General features: G+C 43.2%; 1 long non-coding RNA gene across 6 annotated transcripts in view; it reads left to right on the top strand.

The window, feature by feature from the left end:
* Positions 1-9,102, top strand: part of LOC109371450 (uncharacterized) — a 128,954-nt gene that overhangs the window by 116,413 nt on the left and 3,439 nt on the right. For all 6 annotated transcript variants that reach the window (XR_002121877.1, XR_002121876.1, XR_002121878.1 and 3 more), the window contains one exon: positions 5,052-5,118. This is a non-coding gene — a long non-coding RNA (uncharacterized LOC109371450). The remainder of the gene's footprint in view (positions 1-5,051; positions 5,119-9,102) is intronic.

Genomic DNA, 9,102 nt, shown 5'->3' on the forward strand with positions numbered 1-9,102 from the left:
GGGGGAAGCAGGGGTGAAGGGAGATTTAAAAAAAAAAAGCCCGGCGAGACAACCTTTGGGAGCTGGGCCAACTGTATCCCTTCTCTTACAGCCTCACTTGTGCAGTGCCTGCGCAGATGTGTAAACGTGGGATTTACACACTCCTTAGCTGTAGATCTAGAGCCACTTCACTCGTTTGGTTCTTTCCTGGGTCATCCGTGTTTTGAATGCAACAGCTGAGAAAGGACAACAAAAAAAAGTTGGGCTGGCTTGTGCATGGCTCCACGGTGACTTCAGTTATCTGGTCAGGTCTGAGTGACTAGAACAGAGCAGAGTGTGCCTCCAAATGCCTGGGCTTTGGGTTCAGGCCCCTGGCTCATTTAAACAGCTAATCTCCCTTTGAGGGCTTCTGCTGGTTGTGGCCTTAGACAGCCATATCCGGGCGCATCACTTTGGGACACTCTCCCTCTTCTTCCCAGTGCTATCTTCACAGAGGTGAGTTCCACGAAGATAAGCCAACCCAACAGGTGGAAAAAAGAATTGGAAAGGTGAACTTCACAGGTTCCTACGAGAAGCTCTTAAAATCAGCAGGATTTGAGCAGACCTCTCTCCCTCTCTGAAAATATAATCTTGTCAGACAGAGAAAGCATCTTTAATGAAATATATCCTTATTGAGGGATGAAAAGAACCATTTGTTACTTATTCCTAATACTCTGAGCTGAGCACAGAAAGTGGCTGAAACAGTGATTAATTAATATCACACCGGTATAGCTGTTTGCATGCAAAAGGGACATTTTTTCTTTCTGGTTCACTTTCCAGCTTTTCCCCCTCAAATTCAAAACTGATCTTGTTTAGAAATTTGTATCCCTTACTTTTTCCTCTTGAGAATATTATCGAGTTGCTATGAACAAACGGCAGTGGATATACCATTTAAGTAAGATGCACTTTTTAATCACTGATCATTAAAATGGTTATGTTAAATATACTCAATTACATGCATGAGTTAACTCAAACAGTTCTCTCCATTCTCCCAGCTGCTCACGTATTCCTTAACGATAGTCTGCGGCAGAAACTTGATTATGCTGAATTCATATATTTCGATGGATTTCATCAGCCTAATTAATGCCTTCGTGTGGTCCTGGGGTCTGAATGAACCCTTTACTATGTTTGAGGTTAAAGGCAGTGTTGGAATGTAGACGGTTCTTTCTTAGTTACTTAGGAGGTACTTTGGGATTCCTTCCCCTTGGCAAGGTAGGTAGCAGTTGTTCAATGGAAAGACTGCAAAACAAGGAGACCCATCCCACATGGCAGAAAAATTAGGCTCATTCCTCATCCTCACTTCCACATCAAAATTTTTGGATTGGATACATAATATAGAGGCTATTACCACCTCTCCATTGTACCTTAAAACTACACTGAGAAGATAAAGTTGGAAACAGAGTTACAAATGGTGGCCAAATAGTTTCCTTGATCTCATCAAGGCTGCCCTTGTTCTCGCCCTTCTTCCTGCCCCCATAACTTTTAGACTACTTCCCCATCCATTTCAACTTTCATCTTTCCCAAGGAAGCACTCGGGGCCAGTATTCATGAGAAACTCCAGTCACACAACCCCACCCCCACCCCCATGTGGGTGCCTGCATTCAGTCTTTTCAGGTGTAAATTAACATCTGAATACATCTCAACCTTACTGACCCTTACCGCCACCACCATCCGGGCCTCTGCAGAGTTGCAGCTAATCTGCACCTCCACAACTGGCAGGGCAGACTGAGGTCGGATTTCCCAAGCCCCACCTCCAACAAAAGGGTCCAAAAGTGCTTGCATTGCCTATGAGAGAAGCCCTGGTATTCACCCATGGCCAATGAAACACCCGTGGAAGAAGATCATTTAAGGCATATTTTCTTGATGGTCAAGGAAAGAGCACCGAAAGAGGAAGAAAAAAGAGATGGCGGCATCTTGGTTCTTTAAGAAATGTCCCAACGTGGGCAGGTGAAACTTGGAGCTTTTACCGCACTTTGAGTTTCCAAGGACTGTGTTCACCCTCTTAGACTTCCCCTCAAGCGGGGGTCCCACTGACCCGGATTCTAGTAGTAGCAGGACAACATTATGCCTCAACATGGAACAGGAGGGATTTCCGATCTATAACCAAATCACCACCTTGGAACTTGGTGCTTGTTATACGAATGTAATGACTTCTGGAGTAAGATTATATTTCCAGGGTTGGAAATTAGCTCTTTAGAATGCTTTGTGTAATGATAAGCAGACAGAAGAGACAAATGTGCCAGCAATGATGGCACAATACTCCTAGCAAACACCCTGGGCTGTTTTAACAGATAAATGGAGACCCAGATAATGCTTTTAAAATTAAGCTAAGAGTTAGCAGGGGTAAACTGGGTGAGAAGGCAGGTGCTGGCAGCCAGGCCACTGCAGTGGTGGAGATGCGCTTGCAACCCCTGCCTTTTCTCTCAGGCAAAGTTGAGTGGTAGCACAGTGCATTGCTCAGACCTTTGGGGGATGCTTGGGAGTGGGGGTGGGGGGGAAGGGAGAGAGAGAAAGAATTGTTTCATAAATAGCACTGCAAACAAGCAGTTATCTCCAGCTCATGGTTTGTGCACTCTTAAGTTTAGAATGCAGAGAGTAAGGGAAAGAAATATTTCTGGGTTGGTGGGGGGAGGGCTGTGGAGAGGTGTATGCAAGTGTAGAGAGAAATGAAAAACTTCGAATTTTAGAGTCATATCTGGTGGACTCGTCCAATACATCGCCTGTATCTAGTACATTGTATCTCAGCACTGTGTGATTAAAAATTTAGGCAAATCCTCAATTTTGTGGTATTGACATCAGGTGGTTTATGTCTTGGGAATCAAGGACAAGATAGTTTAATGTACCATATTTCTCAAAAAATAAACATCTTCAGTATTTAGAGCTGGGATGGGACTAGTTGTTTCCCATAATGAAAAATAAGGTAAATTCACACACTGATCAAGTATCCAAGGAGAGAACTCTTTTTTTTTATCAGTTACCTGCCCTTGGTGGACATCAGAGTGAAGTCACTCCCAGCCAAGATATTGTGTGCCTAGTTCTTCCTCTCCCCGTCCCCCTGCTACCCACTCTGTCCACCTACCCATGGCAGTTGCTTTAGATATCAGTGACTTGGTTCCTGGATGGATTTCTATCCCTTCTGCATGACACAGGTACCAAATGTCGACTTGCAGCTCTGAAGCCTGTGAACTATGATAATGCACATACTCTGTGTTAACACTGTTTTTTGGGGCTAGAGCAAGGTTGCCAAGACATAGTCTGAATGAGTTGGGGGCTTCTGAGATCCTGTAAAATGAGGCCAATTGTAAACGTTGGCACTGAATGCTGAGCTTTTCATAATAGCCCACGTTGGCTCATTTTCTACTAGAGTTGAATAGGAGCAAAATACCTGACTTGATGCAGTGGTTCTCCAATGACAAATGAACTAATTAGAGGCAGTGTTTCTTAGTTCATCCCAAAGATCTTAGCGATGGTAGGTGTGGGAAATGCAGGCTCCAACAGCTTTAGTTTTAAGAAAGACAAGTTTTATGCATCCATGCTTTGCAATTATAAACTGAATTTGTCTCACCTACCTGATTCCCCCTATCACTTTTCTTTGTATAGATGGGTCCAGGTAGACTGAGTGTGACTGTAATATTTAATATATCTATTCACTGACAGAACAAATTCATGAATTGGATTACCTTTCACCTTTGGTGTGTAAATGCTGCATAGCATGCCAAGGCCATGAGGCTTTTTATAACAAGGTTCTTCTGAGATAAATTAACACGTTTATCACATAATCTAATCTACCAAGTGGGGTGGATTCCACAGTAGGTCTGCCCAGTACCACTTTTTTACAAAATCCCCTTGGTGAAACAAGTCATTGAGTTAAAAGTACAGAGTAGTACATCATAGATAAAAGGGGAGAGAATACAGATAAGGAAGGATTACATCTTCTTCACACTCTGGTATGATATGGCAGCATTTGTAAGTAAGCGGCAGATTGCAGAGTGAAGGTAGCAAGTGCAACAAGAGCCAGTGACGTGGAGGCAGTGAAGCAGCTGGCTGGAGATTCATGGGCTCACGTTACTTATGATCAGATGCCATTCACTAACTTGTGAGCTAAAGGATTTAATATACTGCAGAAATCCTGATCACATCGATGGGAATGACCTGGGACTTCAAAGGATCAGTTTTGAAGTTGTTGGACATTTAGTTTCAGATTTCAGTTCCAAAGTCCAAATCTGAATTGCTCATTGGTTTGGGGAGGAAAAACGCCTAATTTGAAACTCTATGAGAGCAAACAAACTTAGATGAGCTTAGAAATAACTTTGAATCCCAGACCCCAACATTGTTATACTACTTTTTTATGGAAGAAACGAGGGAGCACCTGGCCTCTAACCAGAAGAGAAGCCTATTTGCAACATCTCCGTAGATTTCAGCAGCCTGGCTCTCAGTACTTCATGGAGACCACAGGCATGCAAGCCGACTGGGGAGTTCTGGTCTCCTGTCATCCAAACAGCACGTTTTTCAAACTCAGAAATGCCAGATCGTGTTATTTCTGTGGCACAGAGTTGCTTAGGATCTCTGACAGCTGAGTCTTTCCTATCGATTATGTGACAATGCAGTTCATTTATAGAGTTCAGAGAAATGAGAAAAGACTCTAGTTTAACAAGAAGACCCTTAATTCAAGTGCTGTGTTATGTATAAATGCAGAAATCAAAATTCAAGTTGGAGAAAGTGGAATAGTGAATTAAATTGTGAACCCAAACATTTGTAGCTAAATCAACCTCCTAGGAGGTTCTCTGACTGATAATTTAATATGAAACCTTATGATTTGGGTAACTGGATTTGTAAAACATGCAAGAACCTATGTCTTACATAGAAATTTATATTTAGATCAATATATATGTTTAAAGTTGCTCCTAAATTTAAAAGACAGAGTGAGCTCAAAATGTAAAAAACATATCAAAGGGCACTTTTGTGACTGTATGTGGGAGGTGGGGGTGGGGGGGGGTGTTTATAGAGGTGCTAACCTGCAAACACTTTGAAAGGTCTTTTTCAGATTTATCAAGTTCTGAAACGATTGAATGTGCACACATTCTTCCAATGCATCCACAGGTAAAAGTACTGTTATTATTTATGTTGGGCGTCAAATCCTAATAATTTTCTGTGTCGTAGGATACAGACTGGCATGCAGAAGTAGCTAGAAGTTCAACACATACCAAGGTCTTGTGGGCCCAGGATTTTAAACAAAAGAAAACTCGGGTAACTGTAAATCAAGGGCTCTTGAGACCACAGACAGGCACACCCAGAAGGGTTAATTGGGGAAGGAAAAGAGAGGCTCCTCAATGCAGTCTGTGTGAGTGACAGGAAGAAAAGGAGAGAGCTGGACCCTGCCAGGCGCCCTGAAGTCCCCCCACCGAGGGTGTCCCCTCAGTGGGGGGACAGGGTGGGGAGACACAACCGGAAAACTACAGACCCGCTGTGGCCTGCATCCTGCCCTCCCCTTCTCGCATCTGCCTGAAAGCCATCCAGCATGTTGCAAGTGCGATTATGGATAATTTGTCAGCCCGAATGTGTCACTGGCAATAACTTTTCAGGAAGTTTCACTCTTAAGCACTTGAGTTTAGGAAACTGACATTATCCTGTGATTTCTCATTTAGACATGGCTCAGGTCAGCAGAAGAAGGACAGGGAGTGTTAACCCAACTACAGTCACTCCACCCCACCATGGGGACCCCGGGGAGAAAATGCCTCCTTCTTCTATAAAACTCTCTCCTTCTTTCAACATCCATCCTTCACAGCATCGTTGCCCAGATCATGGCTGTCTATGGCTGTGCTGTCCCTGGTTGGTGAGATACCAGGAAGAGAGAGGCCTTCCATATCCTCCCCACCCACCCCACAAAAATTTGTGTTCTTGGCCCCACAATTCGTTTAAGCAACCTGGGACTGAGGCCCTGAAGTTTTAAGTGTTTTGTTTGCGCCCCTCCTCCTTTTTTTTTTCTTTTCTGTATTTGTGGGTGTGAATGACTCAAATTCCCAGGGCCAGAGCCCTCACTCTAAAGTTGAAACCTTTACCTTTTTGTAGTTCCTTTTCTCTTCTTACTGGACCAGTGGGTGTGGTGACCAAAAGACTGGCCTGTCCCTCGGGTGGAGCAGCTGCTGTGTCTCACCCCTCTTTCCTGACAGTCATTAAAATTCAATTTCAAAATTTCTGTCTTTAACAATTTCCTAAGGAGCCTATGAAGAATGCCAAAAGAGTGAGTCTTTTTTCAAGTGGCCGTGTCTTGGCAGCGGATGGGCACTAGTTAAGTTGGCCATGGCTGTGACCTTGTAGGAGCAGCTCAGTGGACAGTGTCTAGATTGGAGTGCTGTGTCCACCTTGACTGAGGGAGCAGCTCTAGGAAAGGCTAAAGGCAGCCCAAGAAGCTGAGGAAGGCAACCAGCGTTTCCCTCCTAGGCATTGCCCCTGCAGCACAGCCTGTCCTGTCCTGGAGCAGAGCTCAGAGCCGCGTGGAAAGTTCTCACTCTCTAAGCTCATTGTCCTGCACTTTCTTTGGTCTCCCTGCTCAGCGCGCTCGCCTCTCCTCCTGGGTTCCCAAAAGAACAATATTTGTGTATCAGAAAGTTCCCTTTTGCCAAGAAGCTTCCCTTCCCAGCTCTTTCTCCTTTGGGCGGAGAAGTCTGCTTCTGGGTTAAGGGGACACCCACCACTAACGTGTTTTGAGAACTAGAACAATAGATGCACATGGGCAGCGTGCAGTAGGTAGCTGAGTTTCATCAGGAGCTTTGGACAGAGAGCTGCCAAACAAACAGTTTTCAGACCCAACCTCACGGTAGTTTTTCATTCCCTGCTCCAAAAAAGTTAACATGCGATTAGTATCCAAAAAATACCTCCCTTAACTCACACCCATTGGAATCTGTGGGAAGGATATAGCATCTCTTTGAAATTCTAGACGGGAGTTGAGAGACTACCTGACTATGATTGCCTTCACTTCTTAATCACAGGTAACTATCTTCCTAAACAACAGCCTCCTTTCCTGCAAAACTGTTGGCCCCTCAGTCCTTTTTCTCCTACCTTTAAATTCTTATCCTTTACTTTTTTCCCCTCTGCCGCCCTGAGCCAAATTCTCAGAATTAAATTATGATCATCTCCCAAATGCCATGACAAGTTAGAGGGGGAGTTTGGGGACGGCACTGAAAATACATGATGTGGAATGTAGATCTTGCAGCTGAACAGAGTTGACAAGTGGCAGTTTGGGGTATCGGCAATGAATTCCACATTTTAAGTAAAAATGCTTCTTTATACTTAAGTTTCAGGATCTACTGATCCTAACAGATACCACTTAAAACTGAAATAAAATAGAGAACTGCTAAAGAAAGACCAGATTAAGCCCTTTCTGGACTGGCACCATCGTATCTTATGAGGCTCACAGTTATTTGGACAGACTCTTTTATGCTCCTGGAAACCTGGATAGACTAACGCCGAAAGCTGTGCTTCTCAGTATTTAATTACAAACCTGGCAGGGTGGAGACTCTACCGATTAAAGGAAAATCAATCAGTCCTTATTAGCCATAACAAATCAATAAAAACAATTAGCTGGAGAAGTAATATTAACACCATGCCCTTGTTACCATCAGATATAAGTTCCTGAGAACTTCGAAGTTTCCTACAGAATGTATGTTCTTGTTGCACTGATTTGGTGGAATTTCTGCTTGGGCGGTACTTACAGTTGTTTCCTAGAAGTGGAACTTGAATGAGTTTTATGATCGTTTTATTCCGTGGTCCCAGAATAACTCTTGTCTCCAAGGTTTTGAATATGTCTCCTGGTGTGGGCTTTTAATTTCTTTCTCCCAGTGAAGAAGATGCTGCATATTGTAGTGGAGAACACACGAGGCTAGAAATGCCAGGCGGGATCTAGGTTCCAGTTGAGGCTTGTTATTAAGGCGGTTCATGTTTCTGGGCTTCAGATTTCCCGCATGTAAATAGATAGGACCAGATAGTTTCTTAGGGCCCTCTCAGTTCCTAAATCCTGTAGTTCAATTGCATATTTGTGAATTTTCCACATAAGAGAAGACCCAGACCTACGAGTTACTAAATGAACCATCGACTTATTTTACAGTTCTTTTAGTAAACATTTACGCAGAAGACTCACAAATGTTTTTTGGTCTTTTCCTGGGAGAGATCCTAAATTTGACTAGAGGAAACCAAGCTAAGAGACTTGGCCTTGTTTTCTTGCGTACAAATGAACCATTGTCTTATACTTTAGGTTCTTTTCCTTTTCAGATCCAACATAGACATAATGTTTCACTCAAGATAAGGTTTGTGGTTTAGGAGATTCTGGTCTGGCTTGCCTCATTTTAAGACTTCTATCATCTCTTTTCAAAACCTGAGGAGGGCCTCATTTCCTGTTTGAGAGTTCCCCATGCTTTGCCAGCCACTGGGTCTTCAAGGAAGCTTGCCAAGCGTCCCCGGCTGGGAAGGACAGTCTGAGTTCATCATAGAGAATGAGTTGGCACCACAGCAGTGGTGACTCACCAGCCTAGTTGCCCACTTTGCAATGGCAAGAACCACACTGTCTAATTGAAAGACCTGTGTTTTAGCAAAGTGCAATCGGATCACAGGGCAAAATCACCTCAAACGCAATCTGCAATCTTCCATTTCATTGACTGTTTTGAACACAAGATAGGAAATTATATCCTGAATTATAGTTTGTATTTTTTTAAAAATTAAGATTAATTAACAGATACTTGGTTTCATGTCTCTTCTGTTCTAGGAATTTAATGGTGATTATAAAACAGTGAAAATAGGTCACAGCCAAATGAACATTTCAGATTAGGTTCAAACATTCCTCTGAAATTTCAGTATTCATTTTTGTAGTGTCAGTTACCACATTTCTGTAATTCATCATTTTTTTTCTTGGCCTAGAGTCAAGATGAGAAATGATATTTCGACCAAAAGACATTGTTTTGTTATATAGCCACTGCTTTTTAAAATTCAAACCCACCCTCCCCTCACCAATGCTTGATCTTTGTAGGTGCTCATGCACTTCTGCCCTCTCTCCTCTCTCTCTCTCTCTCTCTCTCTCTCTCTCTCTCTCTC

This window comes from Hipposideros armiger, unplaced genomic scaffold (genome assembly GCF_001890085.2).
Source record: "Hipposideros armiger isolate ML-2016 unplaced genomic scaffold, ASM189008v1 scaffold_14, whole genome shotgun sequence".
NCBI classification, from domain to species: domain Eukaryota; kingdom Metazoa; phylum Chordata; class Mammalia; order Chiroptera; family Hipposideridae; genus Hipposideros; species Hipposideros armiger.